Source organism: Catharus ustulatus, chromosome 4 (genome assembly GCF_009819885.2).
Source record: "Catharus ustulatus isolate bCatUst1 chromosome 4, bCatUst1.pri.v2, whole genome shotgun sequence".
Classification (NCBI taxonomy): Eukaryota; Metazoa; Chordata; class Aves; order Passeriformes; family Turdidae; genus Catharus; species Catharus ustulatus.
In genome coordinates this window covers 31,728,525-31,746,935 of record NC_046224.1, presented here as the reverse complement: position 1 = coordinate 31,746,935, position 18,411 = coordinate 31,728,525, and positions in this window count along the sequence as shown.

The window sequence follows — 18,411 nt, the reverse complement described above, 5'->3', positions numbered from 1 at the left end:
CTCAGACTCTCCAAAATAATGTTGTATAGTTGATACCATGTAGGGAGAGCTCAAGCCCTGTAAGGGCATGAAGTATCACACTTGAGTATGGTAAGTGACTTTAAAATCAGATGCAAGGAAGGTAAGGGACATTCAGTAATAGCTTCCTATTAATAGTTGTAAATAATGCTTTTGGAATAATTTGTAAACCTCCTTCTAAGTTCATAAGTAGTGGCAAGGGCATCTGCAGTAAGGTGGAGTGAAATGCTGCAGCTGAGTCCTTATGTCCCACTATTTTAGATAGGGGTGGACTGGAAGCAGTGCACATAGGCTGGTTCCTCCACCAGCCACTTTGCGTGGTAGTAACTTTCACTAACCTCATCAGCCTAGAGATCTGCTCCAGATGGATCATTTGGCCACAGTCAAATTTTTGAAACTTTTCTTTTGGTGTTTTCTGTGAGTGGTTTCTGTTCATAAGAGGTGGGAAGAAGTGCGTGGAAAGGGAATGCATATGTTGAGCAAAATCCTTTTCAGCCCAGAACTGGAGTGAGGACTTTTTGTAAGGGTGCAGATAGGCATGGAAACCCCTCATAATTTTACCACATCTGTCAAGCACTCCTGTTCTTTGGCATAGTTAGCATACATCCACACAAGGGTCTCACACGGTGTCCTTCTGTTAGCGTTCAGTCTCCCTTTCCCCTGTACACCACCAGAAAGACAGACACCATTGTTTCTGGAGACACTGCTGTAGAAATGACCTTCCTCCAAGAGACACTGTCACAAAAGTTGAGATTTGCTGTATCCTTTTGTATCAGAGAATGCAAATCAAATTTGTATGTTTTGTATTAATACTTTGTGTTGAATTTTCTTCTTGGCATGCTAATTTAAAAGCAGTATCACAAAAAAGCCAATTCCCAATCAGGAAGACTACCAGTCTAACTGGTAGACACACTTGCAGTGGGAATATTATGATCCTTCTTTACCAGTTGAATGAATATTTGATATTATAATAATTATTACAATATTTGATTATACTACAGCCCTGAAAGGGTTAATTTTCTGCTTTGGCATTTTCCTGATGTAAATATCCTCATTCCATTTCACGCAAGATAGGTTTGGCAAATGTGGATGTTTTGGGTGGTTTTGACATCTAAGTTATGTCACCTAAGGACAAGTGCTGGCTGATGAATAATTTATTCACTTAAATTTCAGAAGAGACCATGTAAAACTAGCTCCAAAAAAAAAAAAAAAAGCAGCAATGTTTTCTAAATTCATGCATGTGATCCGTTAAATATTGGCTTTGGAACCTGAGTATTGTCAAACTTAGCATTCAAACCTAATACAGAATTAAAAACCAAGCTGTAAAGATAATTCCTAATCACTAACTATAATTGCAAAATGTTATTGTTATATATATTCTACCTGTCTTCTCCTTCGCAAATATTGAAAAAATGGTTATGATAATATTTGGATGGAAAATCCTTGCCCATACTGAAATTATTAACAAAATGTTTATAGCTTACGGTGAAGACGGGATTCTATGTATAAACTTTTATTTCTAAAGACCATGGATGTATACCATACAATTGATGTATATACTGCACTCATGTATGGCCACCCTGTCTGAGAAATGAGTGTTTAAGGCCCAGTTCATGTTCTTATGCTTTGTAGTTCTGTTTTCTTTATATCAAGGTCTTCATACTATGCTCTTACAGCACTGAAATCTAAAGTCCTGTTGTAATTTGTATTTATATAAATACATGGTGCTTGATAGCCTCTTTATAGAAAATTATCCCTTTATGTTAGGTTCTGTGAAAAAGCACCCTCTGTTTAAAAGTAAATAATTAAAAGATAACACAAGAAGGATACAGAAAAGTGGGATTTCAAGAAATTATGAGGCAGTGCTGTTAAATTTGTTTTGAGGCAGTGCTAGTAAATATAAGCAAGGCAATCTCAACATATTCTAGCTTTTTTCTCTTTTCCTTTTTTTTTTGGAGAGCAAGAGAGATGATTGAAAGTAAAGTTTCAAAAGAATTGAAAAATAACAAGGGGGTGGATTCTCAGAAGAGAAGAGCAGCTTGGGAGAAAGTACAAAGGCTGTTCCCTGAAAATGTAATTGTCAGTGATAATTGTCAGTGGTAGTCTGTCAACATGAGCAGATTGGAATCTCTTGATAAAGAGAAAAAGATGATAGGCCAAGGAGAGCAGAATGAAGTCACATTGAAGCTGAGGGAAGAACTGCAAATGACTACTGATTCACAGCATTAGTTAGAAAGAGGTAATTAGAGGTCATGTTGAAAATAAGGTTCAATTAAAACAATTGTTGAAAGCCAAGAACATTGACTCCAGGTAGTGATTGCAGTCTGAGAGCTTAAAAGGGAAACGCAGAATAAAATGGCAGAATGGTTACCAAAATAAGGGGGTACAGACCACTGTCCTCTTTATTTTTCATTATAAATTAAGGAAGAGACTGTATGATGTCAGAATGGTGAGCAGAGAGAGGACAGAAGAAGGTGATAAACCATAAAGGAGATGTTGAGAGTCAGAACTAGTTATTGGAAAGGGTAATGGGAGGTGACAACTGTTGACAGGAAGCTGGCAGAAAGAACAAATTTGGATGAATGACCTTGGAGTAACATGGGAAGATGTGGATTGACATTCCAGAAGATGGAGGACTCTGGGAAAAATGGAGAGGATGACAAGAAGAAATGAGAATGATATCAGTCAGGGACTGAGAGGCACAAAGAAGCATTGAGCAGTGCTCTTGCCAGGAGGATGACAAGACCCAGACAGGAACAGGTTGTCTATGAGAGGCTCTGCTTATCAATGGCCGTGTGCTGGCCCATGGCAAAAGGAAGGGAAAGCATACCAACCAAGGGATTCCAACCCTTGTGAGGTCTGGACACTGCCCCCCACTGCTGAAGGGTTGGCCTAGATCACCTTTAAAGGGTCTCTTCCAATTCCCAACTATTCCATGATTCTGTGAACTGTCATCTCAGTGTTCTCAAGTCTTACTGTAGGTAGTATTACATCTGAGTTCAGTAGGACCTTGAAGAACGACTGAGTAGTTTCCATCACTTATTATTCTTTCCTTTTTAACAGGATTTTCTGCTCTCTTTCCATATTCTTTCTCTTGCTCTTTTTTCAAAATTACTCTACTAAGAAAAACTACATTCTTTGTGACGCTGTATATTTAGAGCATGTTGGCCCAGCAATTTTGGTAACTTTCAGACAGAATGATAGCTTTCCAGAACAGTGAAAGTGCAATTTTAGTGCAATTTGAGAGCACTGCCATGTTTTATTATCATTGTCTCCTGTAATGGTGGTATCTTGGTTTGGTGAAGTAACCATTAGGACGAACGCCAGTAACTTCCAGATTCTCATTGCACCTCATTCTCATTCTCACTCACCTTGAGTGATTCATATAAGCCAGCTTTTCAGTTATCTACTAATTTTAAGCAATTCAATGACATTTTGAGCTTCCAGTTTAAGACACTAATGAATAAATATGCAAGGGACTGCAGTACTTTTAAGTATAGATTCTCTTAGTGTTGTTGATGTATAGGTGGTAAAATTGATCAGAAATTCTCTGTTTGACTTGTTTTGCCAAGTTTTGGTCTTCTGCAGGAAATTTCCACTTACACGTCTCAGACTTTTCCTTCCTGAGAAACTGAAAATACTCTTTAAAGTTTCCTGTCTTGACCACTCTTTAAGATTAGAGCCAACAGTATTTGCAGGTAGTCTTTCAAAAATGAGGTAACCACATTAGTGGTCAGCTTGAAAATGGGTGCTAGAACCTTTTTTTCTGCATAATTTGCCAGTTAAATTAAATGACTAACAAAATGACCTACTTGAAGGGTGAGAGATTTAGTTACGTAAAGTTTCTAGATTTCTGAAACTCATTATAAATCAGGATTTACCCCCTTTACTTGACAAGGCCATGGTAAGATGCTGTGCTAGGAAGCAAATAATTGTTTTTTCAGTTAAAGGTCAATGAGACAGTGTGGAGGTCAGCTTTCATTGCTGACTGCAGATCACAGCCCAAAAATTTGGAGACAAATGTGACAGATGATTTGGGATGTTCAGATGACCTCATCTTGCCAAGAGATATGTTCATTAAGTTGTCAAAGAACTGAAATGTATGCGTTGCCCATCCATCTGGCATATAATTTAAATGCAGCTGAATTCCTGACCTCAGATATGATATAAGCATTTCTGAGTAGACATGACTGATAAATGTGCATAAACAGAGGCTCTTAGAATAAAATTGTGTTTTAAAAGCAGAGTAAAAAAACTCTTCTGAGATCTAGCGTCTCATGACAATATTGATAGATGGTAACATACTCATATAAAAAAATTAACTGAGTACTAAATAATATTTTTAAAATATTTGCACAGGATTTTAGTACAATTAATAAAGCTCTCTGTAGCCTGAAGAAAGGTGTCAGAAGTTGAAGTGCCTGAAACTGAGATACTGAATTAATCACAATGAGTTTTCTGAGGGCTGAATAGATAATCTGCATTATTTTAAATATTAAAAACCTTTGTCAGGGTAGATGTGCCTGCAAAAATGCAAGCTGGCAGTTACACATGATTAAGTCACAGTTGTCTAGGCAATTCTATATCTGGGTTACCACAAAATATTATAAATAAAAACAAGTATTGGTACCTGAGGTTTTTTTAAATTTACCTCTGTCAGGCAGCAGTGTTGTCATCATTCAGGTGAATTTTAGCAATGTCATTTTAAACTTTATATTTGAAATTGTATCATACCAATACAATGTTAGAACCCAAACCTGCAAAACAGGGTGACCCATAATGATGCTGTGGACGGAGTAGCACTGTGGAGATTTGGTGTGTCTCTTGGGGGTTCACATGAGCAACCCAGCTTCCCTTGAGTCTCAGTGCAGTTTCAGCAAGCAGGATGATGATTTGATATTTTTGGAGAGAAGTTCTCTGATTTCTGGAGGTTTTCAATGTAGGCATCTGAATCAGAGGCTGGTGCTTGATGGTGAACACCCTTTCAGTCTATTTTCAGGTCTTGCTATATGAACACTGCCTCGATTCTCAAGACTGTAAGAAAAAGAGAAGATTCATCTTTCACAGTGCAGGAGATCTGATGCATGAATTTAAACTTCTACACAAACAGATGGCAACATTTTCTTTTCCACTCCCTTTTCTCAGCATGGAGCATCACTGTCTTCAAGTCAGAAATCCTGAGATATGTTTATCGACAGAGCTAATAGCAAAGCCTGCATGTGCTGTATGAGCAGTTTTAAAGAGTGATATGTTTCTCAGTCTCATGAGGACGTTGAAAACTTACTTCACTTGTGAGCAGTTCCAAGCATCTTGTCAGGGCTGTTCATGTCAATGAGGCTATTGTAGATACCCATGGGGCATCCATGTTACCTGTGTAGGTGCAAGTGACGCCTCCTAGTAGATCCTCAAAATCCACATAGAATTAGTAGATTGATAGGGCAGAGACTCCTGCCAGCATCCAACACAAAGAATTTAAAAGCAGACTTGTAACATTTTGGTACTGAAGATACAGGGTTTAAGTATTTCTATGGCAACCATCAACACTTGATCTGGACAAATACTGCCCTACTCTTATTTTAGCCTTCATCCTTTTCCATTTCATACAGCCTTAAGACAATGTGTTCTGGAGGGCAACAACAGAAGAATCATATTTGAATCATATTTGTCCCTATTCAACAAAAATTCAACAAAAAACTAATTCATGTCCTAAGCTCTCTCTGCAGGATGCCCCTATGCTTGCTGCTGAGTGTCTTACTGTTGGAAGACAGAGTTCATGCCACAGTGAAAGCTTAGATTTACCCTGCCAGGACCACTTTAATCTGTAAAGATTTGCAGCACCCACTCTTTAGTCTGTTTTCAGAGGCTCAAGAGCAACCTAAAGTGCAAAACATTCCATGTCCCTTGTCACAGGTTCTTGTTTCAGCTCTCAATGACCATCCCATAGTACCTTCCTATATATATCATCTGCAAAGAATCCAAACAGACTGGTATTCTGGGACATGTGTGGCATGTTCAAGCTGTGCTATGGGGGTTATGCCTGTCCAAATGCTAGTGCTTGAAGGGCTCGCTTTAAAAAGGTGGCATGCCAGCTCTTGAAAGTGTCCTCCTGAACGCAGGCTTGCATCCAAACAGTTCAAGCTATGACTGTAAGCCACACACAACTCACAAGGTGATTTCTACAGTCTAGGGGGGTAAACAAGCACTTCTGTACTTGAGAGCTGTGCTGGCACAGGATGTCCTTAGGCAACTGGTTGATGAGTTAGAATACTCCTAGCTTTGTTGTCATTGCTTGTGCCTCTAACCCAGGTAGCATCCTGAGCAGCAAGAGTTGTCTCTGAGGACCAAAGAAAGAATAAACCATGGTCGCTGCAAGGAGGGCAAAGGGAAGAACTGAAGCAGGAGAAAGGTGGTGGACATTGGACTCTAATCTGAAAGAGGAGGCATAACAGATGACAGGAATTAAGTGTCAGAAGGTAGGGTGCCTGGGAGCAGTGTGGGTGGTCAGAAAAGAGAGGTGATGTGGACAGATGACATGAGACAGAGGGGTTTAGGGGCGAGGATTAGAAGAAACACATGGACAGGTAGATGTGTGGATCTGAGTGGGAGAGTGTGGTGGTTTGAAAGGCTGCTGGAATGTAAACCATTTGTTAGTAGCCATTCTGTGCATCACACAGTCAGTTAAGATGCAGATGAAGCGTCCATGTGAAACATGCCTGAAAAATGAGAAAAAATGTGGTGTAAAAATTTTCAAGGAGTCTGGAGGGCAGTGGCAATTGGACATGATGATCCTGCTATTTTCCAGGTCTGTAGCAATTCTGGTGTACACCTCAGTGAAGCAGGAGAAGTAAGAGGGAAGGTGTGAGAAACCATACTTGAAGGAGGTGTGTAGTTTGATGATGCTTTCCCTGCAGGCTTTTTCACAGTGTGCTCCTGAGAGGCCTTAACTGGAACTGAAAACTGCTCTTTTGCAGAACTCCTGAGGGATAAGGGGAAGAGCATTGCCTTGCACCCTCATGGGGATGACTTCTTTCCTACTTTCCTTGCAGTGTGACACAAGGAGGGAAATTAATATTCCAGTCCACTGAACCTTCTTGGTGAATCTGGCATAGCATTATTTAAGATGACTGATATTTTACCTTTATTTTTAAATTCATGTAATCTATAACACCATTTGAAAAACCTTGCAGATCACAGTATGTGCACAAACTCACCTAATTTGTTTGTTGCAAGGACCCCAACCATAAAGTGTGTATATCCAAGGCACTTGTGAATTAAGACTTAAGCCATTCAAGCAAGTCTGTAAATAACATTCAGTAAATAACATTCAGCCTCCTGGTTCCCAAAAAATATCCAGGCAGAGCCAAGAGAACCAATGCTTTCAGCACAACACTGCCCTCTGGAGCTCTGAGAGAGAGACTTTGCTCATTGCAAACCAAACAAAAAATAGAGGGGGAAAATCTTGGTCTGCAATGTAAAAATGCACAGCACAATGTACACAGTGTAGTGAGTAAAGGAAGCCACTATACTGTGAAAACAGTGGAAAAATAAAGACATTCATCCCCATCTCAAATGCCAGGAAATATTTTTTAGCATTGAATGGAAGGCAGAAAGAAATTGAGAATTTTAAACAGACCTGAAAGGAGTGACCCACCATAACAAAAATTCTTTTGAATTTTCCTTAAAGGCATTGGCAACAGTCTAACAAAAAAAAAATCTATTGGGAAGGAAAAAATAATTTGCTCTCTCAAAAATCTATTTTAGATGCAGTTCTTTTTCTGCTGTATCCTTTCATATTTTGATAGTGTTTGTGTCAACGCAAAGATGATATGTTACCTTGTGCTGTCAAAAGCTTACCAAAATAAACCTCATCAACAAGGCATTAAATAATAATATCACCTTTCCCCTGAAGTTTTTATATTCTCTGTGATGTACTTATGCATATTTTTAAAAGAACTTAAATTATTGATTCCCACCTTCCATCAAATCTGTCTAAGCAGTGAAGTGTATATAGAATGTTGTGTTGTACTAAGCTTTGTTAAAGAACAGCCCATAACCCTTAATTGAAAGCATGGACTTGTTAGAAGATAATTTCTTGACTTTATGAAAGGCTGAGTCTTGTAAATACAGCCTATAACCAGGAACAACCCATCATTGCTGTTTCTGATGGCAGGTATTATTCTCAGTAATATACATGCATGGAATTGGATTCAAGGATTTAAGAACCATTCCAATACCTTCTCCACAAAGTATTTTTCTATTAAAGTAAATGATGGAAAATATGAGGTTAGAAGGATACTCTGGAGATTATCTATGGCAAACATCTGCTACAAGAACAGTCAGCTACAGAAGGTTGCTCAGGGCCACATTCAGTCAGGTTTGTGTGCTTCCAAGGGTGGAGGATACACAAATTAGTTTTGGGCAAATTGTTCCTTGCTTTGATCACTGTTACAATAAGAAAGTTTTGTCTTATTTTTAAATTGTATTTCCTGATTTTCAGTTTATGCATGTTGATCTTCAGCCTGACAGAATGAGAGTCTGGCTCTGACTTCTTTACTCTCCCAGTCAGGCATTTATACACACTGATAAGATGTTCCCTTAAGTAGTTCCATCTCTCTCAGCCTCTCCCTATATGTCAGATGTTCCAAACCCTTAATTGTCTTTGTGGCTCTTTGTTGAACTGTCTCCAGTATATCGATGTCTCTTGTAATGAGGTAATGCTGGACCCAGCATGCCAGATGTGTCCCTCCAGTGCTGGGTAGATGGGAAGGATCACTTCCTTCATCCTGCAGACAAGGATTCTCCTAGAGCAGCTCTGGATGCTGTTGTTGCCTTTGCTGCAGGAGCTTATTGCTGGCCTGTGTTCAGTTTGGGGTCCACAAGGATCCCAAGGGCCTTTTCTGCAACGCAGTTTTTGAGCCAGTCAGCCCCCAGCCTGTGCCAGTGCCTGGGGCTCTTCCTCCTGAAAAGAATTCATTGTGCAATTCAGTGTTATCAGGACAGAAGCTGCCAATTTTGAAAAGAACTGAAATGATGACTTGGGAATAAATAACTTGTATTACTGTAGTTGAAAGAAAGGTTATTTAAATACCAGTAGACTAAGGGGAATGGATTGAAACAAACAAAAATGGCAGCAAAAAGGAAACAGTGATCCTCATGTGAGTGAATGTCTGATCATAGAAACAGAATTCCTGAATTAATCCCTCAGGGCTTGAGCCAGTATATATTTAAGACTGTAAGAGCTGTGGATTTGGGGGCACTAAATGAAGCCAAAATGTTCCATGAAGAAAGGGAAAAAGTTTGCATAATGTTTTTTCTATCTTGCTAATAATAAGCAGCAGTTAAGCAAGGATCTGGAAATAGTGGGAAATTCTGAAAATATTTCATAAATTGAATTTAGGTTATGAAAAAAGTGAAAATATTAATTAAGAACCTTAGAAGTCAGACTCAGTAAGGTAATTGTTTATCTGCAAGAAATTAATTATGTGCATAAATGTTTGCAGCACTGATACATCTATGGGAAAGGAGATCCAAAGTAAATAATAACACAGAAGATCTACTGTCCTCTCTCCATTGATCAGGGAAAAAAATTAGCTTGGCACTACAAGATTCAAATTCCTATAAGTGTCCTAGATAGTTGACTGCTGTGCAAGTAGGAGGAAAAATAAATGATTATACATTTTACTCTGCGAGGCTAGTTATGAAATACTGATGCCAACACTGCAGTATATGATAGAGCTAATACTAATTAGCAGGTTTCCTCAGCATCCTTAGTGCAGATGGCCAAGTTTAATAGCATGTTTTAATTTCACTTCAGATCCAAATGGATAGCATGGGTCAGCTTGGCTGATCTGCATTTGTGTATTGAGATCATTCTTAAAAGCTGCTTTACCCTTAACAAAATGAATTTCCCCTATACTTGGTTTTGTAAAATTTACATGACAGCAGCTGTAATTCAAATACCTTTTCTTCACAGAATACAAGCTGGAATAAAATTGGAATACAATGTTTCCAGCACATGTCCTGGTTAGGTAAGTGATAGGATCTGATTTTAGAACCATGGATTAGGGCTGCTTTGAAATATAATTTATGAAGAAATGGCCCCTTCATCTGTGTTCTAAAGTAAAAATAGATCAGAGACCTGAGTTGCTTGTTTTTATTTCAGTGTTTTGTTAGATAATATAAATTTTCTATACAGCATTCCAAAGTTTACTTATTTTACTCTTTCCTTAAAAATTGATCTAAAAGCTCTAAATGGGAGGTCTTCTCTTTGCCCAGAGGTGAAGATGTTTTCACTTCCATGCTCACTGTGCATTGTGCGTATTCATTCTACAAATACACTGAAGAGCATTTGAAGGTATTTGTGAGAGTCCTTCCAGACAGGATTGCCAAAGAAGAAACCATTGAGGAGAAATCACTGCAGGAGTTACCTCTTTTATTCCCAATGTATACACAATTATCTCTGTCATCCAACCACATTTTGGTGGATGCTAGCATTATGACTTGAAATCTTTAGGATTTTTTTTCTAGCTGAATACCTGCAGACACAAAGTTTTTACAGTGTTCCAGGTTTGGATAATCAAATTTGTCTTAACTAATTTCTCACTGATAGCCTTGTTATCATTGTTTAATCACTAAAGGAGAGAAAGGTCTTGTCCTCAAGAACATCAGCTTAAGTCCAGCTCTATGTGTGTATTTAGCTAACTCAGAGGACATGATGTGGCTCATAGTGATTAATAACTATGTTCTCCAGAAGCTGGCATCTTCACTGAGGTCTGCAGTATATCTAATTGAATTGGCCTCACTGAATTTAATCTTGAGATCCTCAACACACCAAAATTAAGTACAATTTTAAGTATAGTTATTAAATTAAACTTTCATTTTGCAAGAAAATATGGGCATCTAACACTTTAGGGACACATGAGATTAAAGATTAATAATAACTCAATTAAATTTAGAACAATTTACAACTTTTCTTTAGAAATAGAATGGAATTACTTTTCTTAAAAAAGACAGGAAAAAAGCCAATTATTTGTATATTTACCCATTATAGGCTAAGTCATTATTTGCCGTAGGTCCTCTGATATTAGGAGTTAGACTGAATGATCCTGATGGGTACCTTTCAACTCAGCATCTTCTATGATAGTAGTGAAATCAATATATAGTTGAGGATGTGGAATATCATCTGGGCACAGTGCCAGCAAAGTCAGTGACTCTACCCTTGACTTAACCAAAACTACCATCAAAATGGTCATAATTTAGGCTTTGGAATGGCTAAAGATGAGGAAACTATTTCATACTTGTTTGTTTAGAGGAGTGTCAAGGTATCATTAGGGAGTGTATCAAATTAACAAGCCTACACATAGGACAACAAGGAAAGCCTGTGAACTGAGCTAAGTAAGAGCTCACTGATAAGTGACAGTGGGTCCAGAAACACTCTGCTGACCTTCTGCCTTGTCCTAGCAAGATCCAGGGCACAAAATCCTCTCCTGGGGAAGGGTGAAAACCAAAGGGAGACCAAGCATGAAAGAATTTGGGATATCTTAGAGAATGTAACTCTTTACTAAGAGATGTCTGCACTGGATTGTAGCCTACCTGACAGTCTCTAAAATAATTTCTAATAATCTTGGTCCCCAGTCTGCAAAAAGAGTTTATGCTGGGTGAATAATTCTAAAGGTTTTCTTACATTGCAAAGTGATTAACCTGGTATCAGTATCAGGGTAGATATAAGGAATAGACAGGAAAACCTAGACAGTAACTAGTCCCAATGATAGGATTCATGATGGGATTAATGAATGATTAATTCTATTGAAAACAAAATTAATTTACCCATACTCCAATACTTCTTGCTCAATTACAAATGTAATTGTTAAAAGAAATATTGCAGATGTGACATACTTACACTGTGGTACATCACTTGACCTAGACTTGTACAACCTTCTACTTAAGAAACAGAATACAAAAATAACTGATTAAAGCTATTGAAACTGAACTGACAGTGTGACACTGTAGACTCTGAAATTTCATCAAATAGAAAAAATTACCACACCCTTCGAGCATTTATTCTTGGCCTCAGAGGATTTAGCTTTTTATCAGTGACATGGAAGAAAAACAAATCATGATGAAGAAAGTATGAAAGTATGCAGGAATAGAGGGAGCAGTAAACAATGAGGCTGACAGATCACTGATAGAATTTGGATTGTGTTTTTGAGCAGGCACAAGCAAACAATATGCATTTCTGTTGAGTTTATTGGCTCATACTTAAAGATCAGGAGGTGTGTACTAATGAGTAATCACTCTGATGATGACTTACTATCCAGGTAATCAGCCAGACTCCAGTTCTCAGAGCACAATTGTGGCTGAAGGGACTAAATTAAATCCTTCAGTATTAAAACAAAGCCATGTGAAGAGGAGTAAAGAGACCATCTCACTTTTACATTCAGTATGGATGTGACTGCTACCAGAATACTGTGACCAATTTCTGGCTGAGGAAGTGTGAAAAATTGATCAAGATTTAGAAGAGCAGAGAGAAGCACTTAAAAGAAAATTGTGCGAAGACGATTAAGCTTGAAAGACTACAGGAACTTTTTTATTTGAGGCTATTGCTTAATCCCATCTAGGAAAAAAGAATTTTTTCAGCTGAAAGATCAGCCTGGTATAGGTCAGCAGAAAGGGCTGATCAAACATCAACTCTACCAAAGTCCCTTACTGGGTTCATGTGTTCACAGGAAGGGTTAAAAATGTAATGTTTTAGTACTGGAGTCCTGTTGGGACTGAGTGGTTCCACAGAAACAAAAGATTGTAAAAACAGTCTAAATTAAAGAAAGAATCCTATGACTTGGCCCCTCATTGCACTGCTGTGCAGTGCCAGGTGAACAAAAGAAACAGAGAAGGTCAGATTAGATAATCATCTTAGATCTTGGTACTTATCTGAACCATATGGTTATCGTACCCTACTTTAATCATTTGTATCAGCAGAATTATTTTTTAATCTTATTAGGACAAAATGTCCTAGACATTTAATATTTTACATGTCTAGTCAAGCTTTCCTTTTTGGGGAAAGTGTATTTTTCCATAATATCTCAGCACTAAATCAGAAGTGCACCAGCTTGCAAAAATGAAGAATGGGGCACAATCTTGATTAAATTTCTCCATTAAAATAACTTGGTCCCTAGCGAGGGCATTGTTGGGGTTTTGCAGCACATTATTGTAACTAAAAGGGCAAAGCCATCAGTGTTTGTTAGTTTGGAAATGGCAAAAATGCAAAAGATAACATTTGCAGTGCAGTAACCCTCTGCAAGCATCCCTGCATTTCTGAGAGCATTTCACATGCAAGCTGTCTTCCAATTAGTGCAAGCCAGATGAAGTTCTGAGCACTAAATAGAAGCTGGTGAAATGATTTTGCACAGTAATTGACCTCCCACCACATGTCACTGATACAGTGTCCTTTCCCCTAGCTGTGGCCTATAATAAAATTTTTGGAAGAATATTAACCTGGCTGTATATTATTTTCTGCTTCATTAAATATAATAGCAATTCTGGCAAAGCCTTTAGTTGATGAGAGAGGTTTGCCCTCCACAAGAAAGCATCAGTATACTAAATGCTGGATCCCTATCTAATTTGCTTACAGTCAATACATTTTTTAATAGAGACATTAGATGGAAAACCCACAAAGGACCAATTATAATTCACAGCCCACAAAACTCTCTCAGTTCTCAACTTTATCTTTACCGGCAAGCACTCCCCTAGTCCTATGAGATCTTTAATGGGTTTTGATGCTCTTTGGCCATGAGGATTCTGAAGGAGGAGCAAGCATATCACCCTCTTGGTGGTATCACTCCTGTACATAAGAAAGACCCTATAAAACAAAAGGGCTTGAGGGTCTGTTTTCAATACTTCATGCAACCTTAGAGCATCTTCTCTTGCCCTTAGAGTATCTCCCTCTTTCAGGTCATTTGTCACTGTCCCAGCTTGACTGGCAGTGATAGTTAACCTTTGCTTAGCACCTGGAGGTATTTACTTTGTACTTAAATATATTTTCTCTCTTGCATACTGATAAAATGCCCACATTTACAGAGGATTCTTTTATCCCAAAGTATTTCAACAAGCTCTGCAAGCTCTAGATTTACAGCAAGTCTGTACAGTAGTGTAGCTTTTTGCTCAGTACAAAAGACAGTAGACAAAGTCTAGGAATCCTGATGTTTTAACAAGCAACTGCTGAACACAGAATTTAAGCAGAGGGATCTGAATTTTACTGAATATTAGTCTAGGATGTAGAGCTAAGTTCAAGTTGCTGATGAACCCATGACCACAAAACTTGCCCAAGTGTCCTATGGGACTCATGGAGGAGCTAGTGCAGACCCACAAACATGTGGACACTGACATTGGATGTCAGTGGAACTGAAGCACTTCATCCTAATGGTGCAGCCCTCAAAGCTGTGCTGGGGTCCTTAGGCAATACTAGATCTATCAACACCTTCATTTTCATGTTGATGATTTAAAAAAAAAAAAAAAGCAATGCTAATATTTTGCAAACACAGTATTCAAACTACAGTGATGCTGCAAAAAAAAAAACCAGTTATGTCTCACACCCTTTGCCAGTTAAGACTCACAGACAAGCTGTCCATGCCCTTCCCAGGCCTTCTCCATTATTCTGGTTTAGGCCAAGCTCAATGCAGAGTGGCAGCAGTTCATTTCAGTACTAAACAGTATTACAGCTGCAGCAGGAGAAATCCTAATTCAGATTCCTGGCCTTGGCAGTATCTGTCACAGATGGCTGAGGGGGAAAGAAGGTGTTGATTTCCATCCAGTCCTGGCTGAATATGAAATTGATAAAGAGCAAGAAGAATGAGGAATTTTCTCCAGCTTTGCTTTGGTCAGTGTGGGGACCAGTATCACTGAGGCTGAGGAGAGCCTAAAACTTGAGGCTCCTTCTCCCTGAGCAGGCATGGTAACTGGTTCTACAGAAGACAGTGCTTGGTTGAAAGGAAACCATGAGGCTTGCTCCACCATTGGAAGAATACTGGTGGGTGCTAAGCCTCAGAAATATTCTTGCCTATCTTGTGCAAAAGACATACATCTGGATTCGGGGGCTATAAGGAAACCACTGAGAAGTCTGTCAGATCCCTCAAGGTGAAGGATTGAGGGATAGAGACCTTGAGTTCCAGTACAAAGGATATCCACATTCAGCCCAGACACAGTTTTTATGTCTCACCCACCAAAAAAACCAAGAAAAGAGCCCACAACAAAATCAGCTTTCCTTCTTCACAGTAGGAGGCTGCACTGATATACTAACATTTGAAGTCAGGATTACTTCCAAGTTTAAAAATCTGACATATTCAGAATCTCACCTAAACTAAGCAGTCATTTTTAAAATTTTGGCCTCAATATTAAAAGTTGACTTTGAAAAGATAAACGTTTATACTGGATTTCTATCATAAACCAAATTAAAATTGTTACCTTTCCTCATTTTCAGTTACCTCTGTCTATTTAATACATGCTTCACTAATTCTGTTCTGCACTATTGGTCTGGAATTTAGTCTGCATCATGAGAATTCTATAGTTGATAGCACTTTAAACTTGTCTATAAACAGCTTTTGATGACTAATATACATTTTTCTGTTCCTGCATTAAATTTGTTCCAAGCAAAAGGAGACTGTTTGGAAACAACACATTAAGTTCTGTGACAAATGAACTACTTAATATTTAATTTCAAATCATACTAGGAAAACAAATTAATTTTTTCTCAGGCTAACATCTGAAGGGAAAGATGTAAGATAGATGTAAAAAAATAGAATTAGCATCATTCTGATAGGATTATGTGTTCTTAAGCCATAAGGAGAATAATTTTATATGTGTGCTTTATATTGTTCTATATGAAAAGACAGTCACTTTAGATTAATTTAATTTTAATTCCTACATGGCAGCTCCAAATAAAGAGGATGAATAACCACATGTAAAATGCCTTTGCTTATTCCCTGTTCTGAAACGGATTCATTATTTAAAATATTACCATTAAAAATGAACCATTTTCACAGATACAATGAAACAGATAATTTTTTTACAGGCATCCTTACAACTCTGAAAAATGTGAATATCTGTTTACTGACAAGCTTTTGAAAGGTATCCTTAGTTGTAAAGGCACAAAGAGACATCACAGATATCTTCTGTCCTACATTTTTAATGCCACTGTCACACTAAATGGCACTAGACTTGATCATACCTTTCTCGTGGATTCTTCTTTTTGTGCAGTCCCTGCTTGCATCTGCAGCTAAAACCAAACTAGTTCCCATGTTTCACAATTGCTTCTACTGTTCTGTGTTGTAAGACATCACTACTGCTGCCTAATGATACTTGATTTACACAGCTGCCTTATCCTGCCCAAGGACAGACAGGGTGTGTAAGTGCCCCGTTCAGCCTTGAAAAAGCAACCCAGCGCACAGGGGATGCACTGAGCATGTTTTGTGTCACTGTTGGTGCCTCTGGTACAGTCTTATGTGGCTTCCTCACCTGTCCACAAAGGTAAAATGTGTGATTAGAGAGGATTCCTGATGCAGGTGTGATGTACTGAGGGCACACGTGCAGGCAACAGTAATGGGGAGATCATGCAACTAAAATTGGCATCCAAGAGGAGCAACAGACCCAAATCATGCCATTTTGGCAGTTTGGCTGATAATTTCCTTCTCTAAGTTTGATGAATGATAAGTTTTCTTATCATTCATAGGATCTCTGTTTTAGCTGAAGCAAACAGCAGAGAACTGCATTGCCTAAAACAGTTTTTCAAGGAAACGGGAAACAAGCAAACTGAAGACAGAGAGTTTGACATTAATATTTTCAAGAGGTAACACAATTGTGTTGCAAACTCAGATTTTCATAGTTGTTTCTGCTGACTCCACACAAAGGATTTTGCTACTAATATGCAATTGTATTTTGTGATGCAGGTCCTTACTTCATGCCAGCTAAGCTTCTATGCCAGTGGAATTACAGGATTGTCTATGCTATTCTGAGTACTTTAGGAAAGGTACAAGAAATTTATTCCTCAAAAAGTCACCAGATCAACACAAAATGACCTCTAGCTAAAAGTTGAGATACAGGTAATATTTTTAGCTTTCAAGCCAACTCAAAGAGTCTTATTCATTCTAAGAGGTGGTTCATGCTCTTCCACATGAAGTACATGTGATTCATGGGTTGAGTCCACTCAGACTCCTTTACTATAATATCTACTGTACAGGAGCATCATTTCTTGGTGTCATCCTCTTCAGTAGTCTAATTTGGTTGGTATAATTTGGCTGATGTGACTGCTGGGCTTTCTTTTTAGCCAAATAGAAGTACAGAACATACTTTTTAGTAATTCAGTGCATTTTTAACTCCAATATGGACTCTTTTGAGAAGCATTAAAGTTATTATTGAGGTAAATAGTTCATGGGAGAAAAAAAGTAATGTTTTCAGCTTAAAAGCTGAAACTGATGGGGAGATGGAGTTTTTCAGTTTATTTGAAGAGCTGCACTGATTGTCAGAATTCAATCAGACAAGCCATCCACATTCCTTCAGCAATGTTCTTATTCTCATTCATAATTTTGACCTGTCCTCTCTTGATAAATTAAGACAGTCCTAATGGGCTCTTTCACCAAGAGAACTGTTTTAACCAAGAAAGGGGCATATTCATTGGTCCAAGCAATAATTTTCCCTCTTGCAGTCTACAAGTTGTATTATTCCTTATCATTTAATAATAAAAGGAAGTGTCAACATTATTTCTTTCTGAAATTTTGAAAAATTTGTTTCTTTGTGCAAAATAGCTGGTGCCATCATAGTCTGTGATATTCTGGGCCATATCCTAAACACCTGACAGGTTAGCTGCATTCAGTAGCCTACCCTCTCATAGTATTTTTTCATAGCTTTTGTGAAAGTAACTTAAAAACTGTCCCCTGAAGCTTTTTTTCTTCATAGTTAATAAAATTATATGATGGTCAGGGAGTACATAATGTTTATGTAACATCTTTGGATATTTAATCATCCTGTAGTTCTTTAGTAGGTCCCTATCAAGGCATGAAGTAATTTGACACTTTGTCTGGTTATCAAATAACAGGAGATAATCTATGAAAATATAATTCTTGATTATTGCTACACTTCAGAAGGAAAACTTCCTCTGGGATTTCAGAGTCACCAGTCTTACAGTAATTTAGGCCACAGAGATAGTTTTAAAGGCTTGTATTTCATACTGATGTTTCTTTCAATTAAATGTATCAATTCAAAGCAAATACTTGTCAGTTATTGAAATGCTGAAAAGTAAGTGTAATGCAGATCATATTTCTATTCAAATTAACATGGCTAAATATTTGCAGTATTTTGTGATCAGATTATAGATACAGCTGGAGGAGCTTATACCAGAGTGCCTTC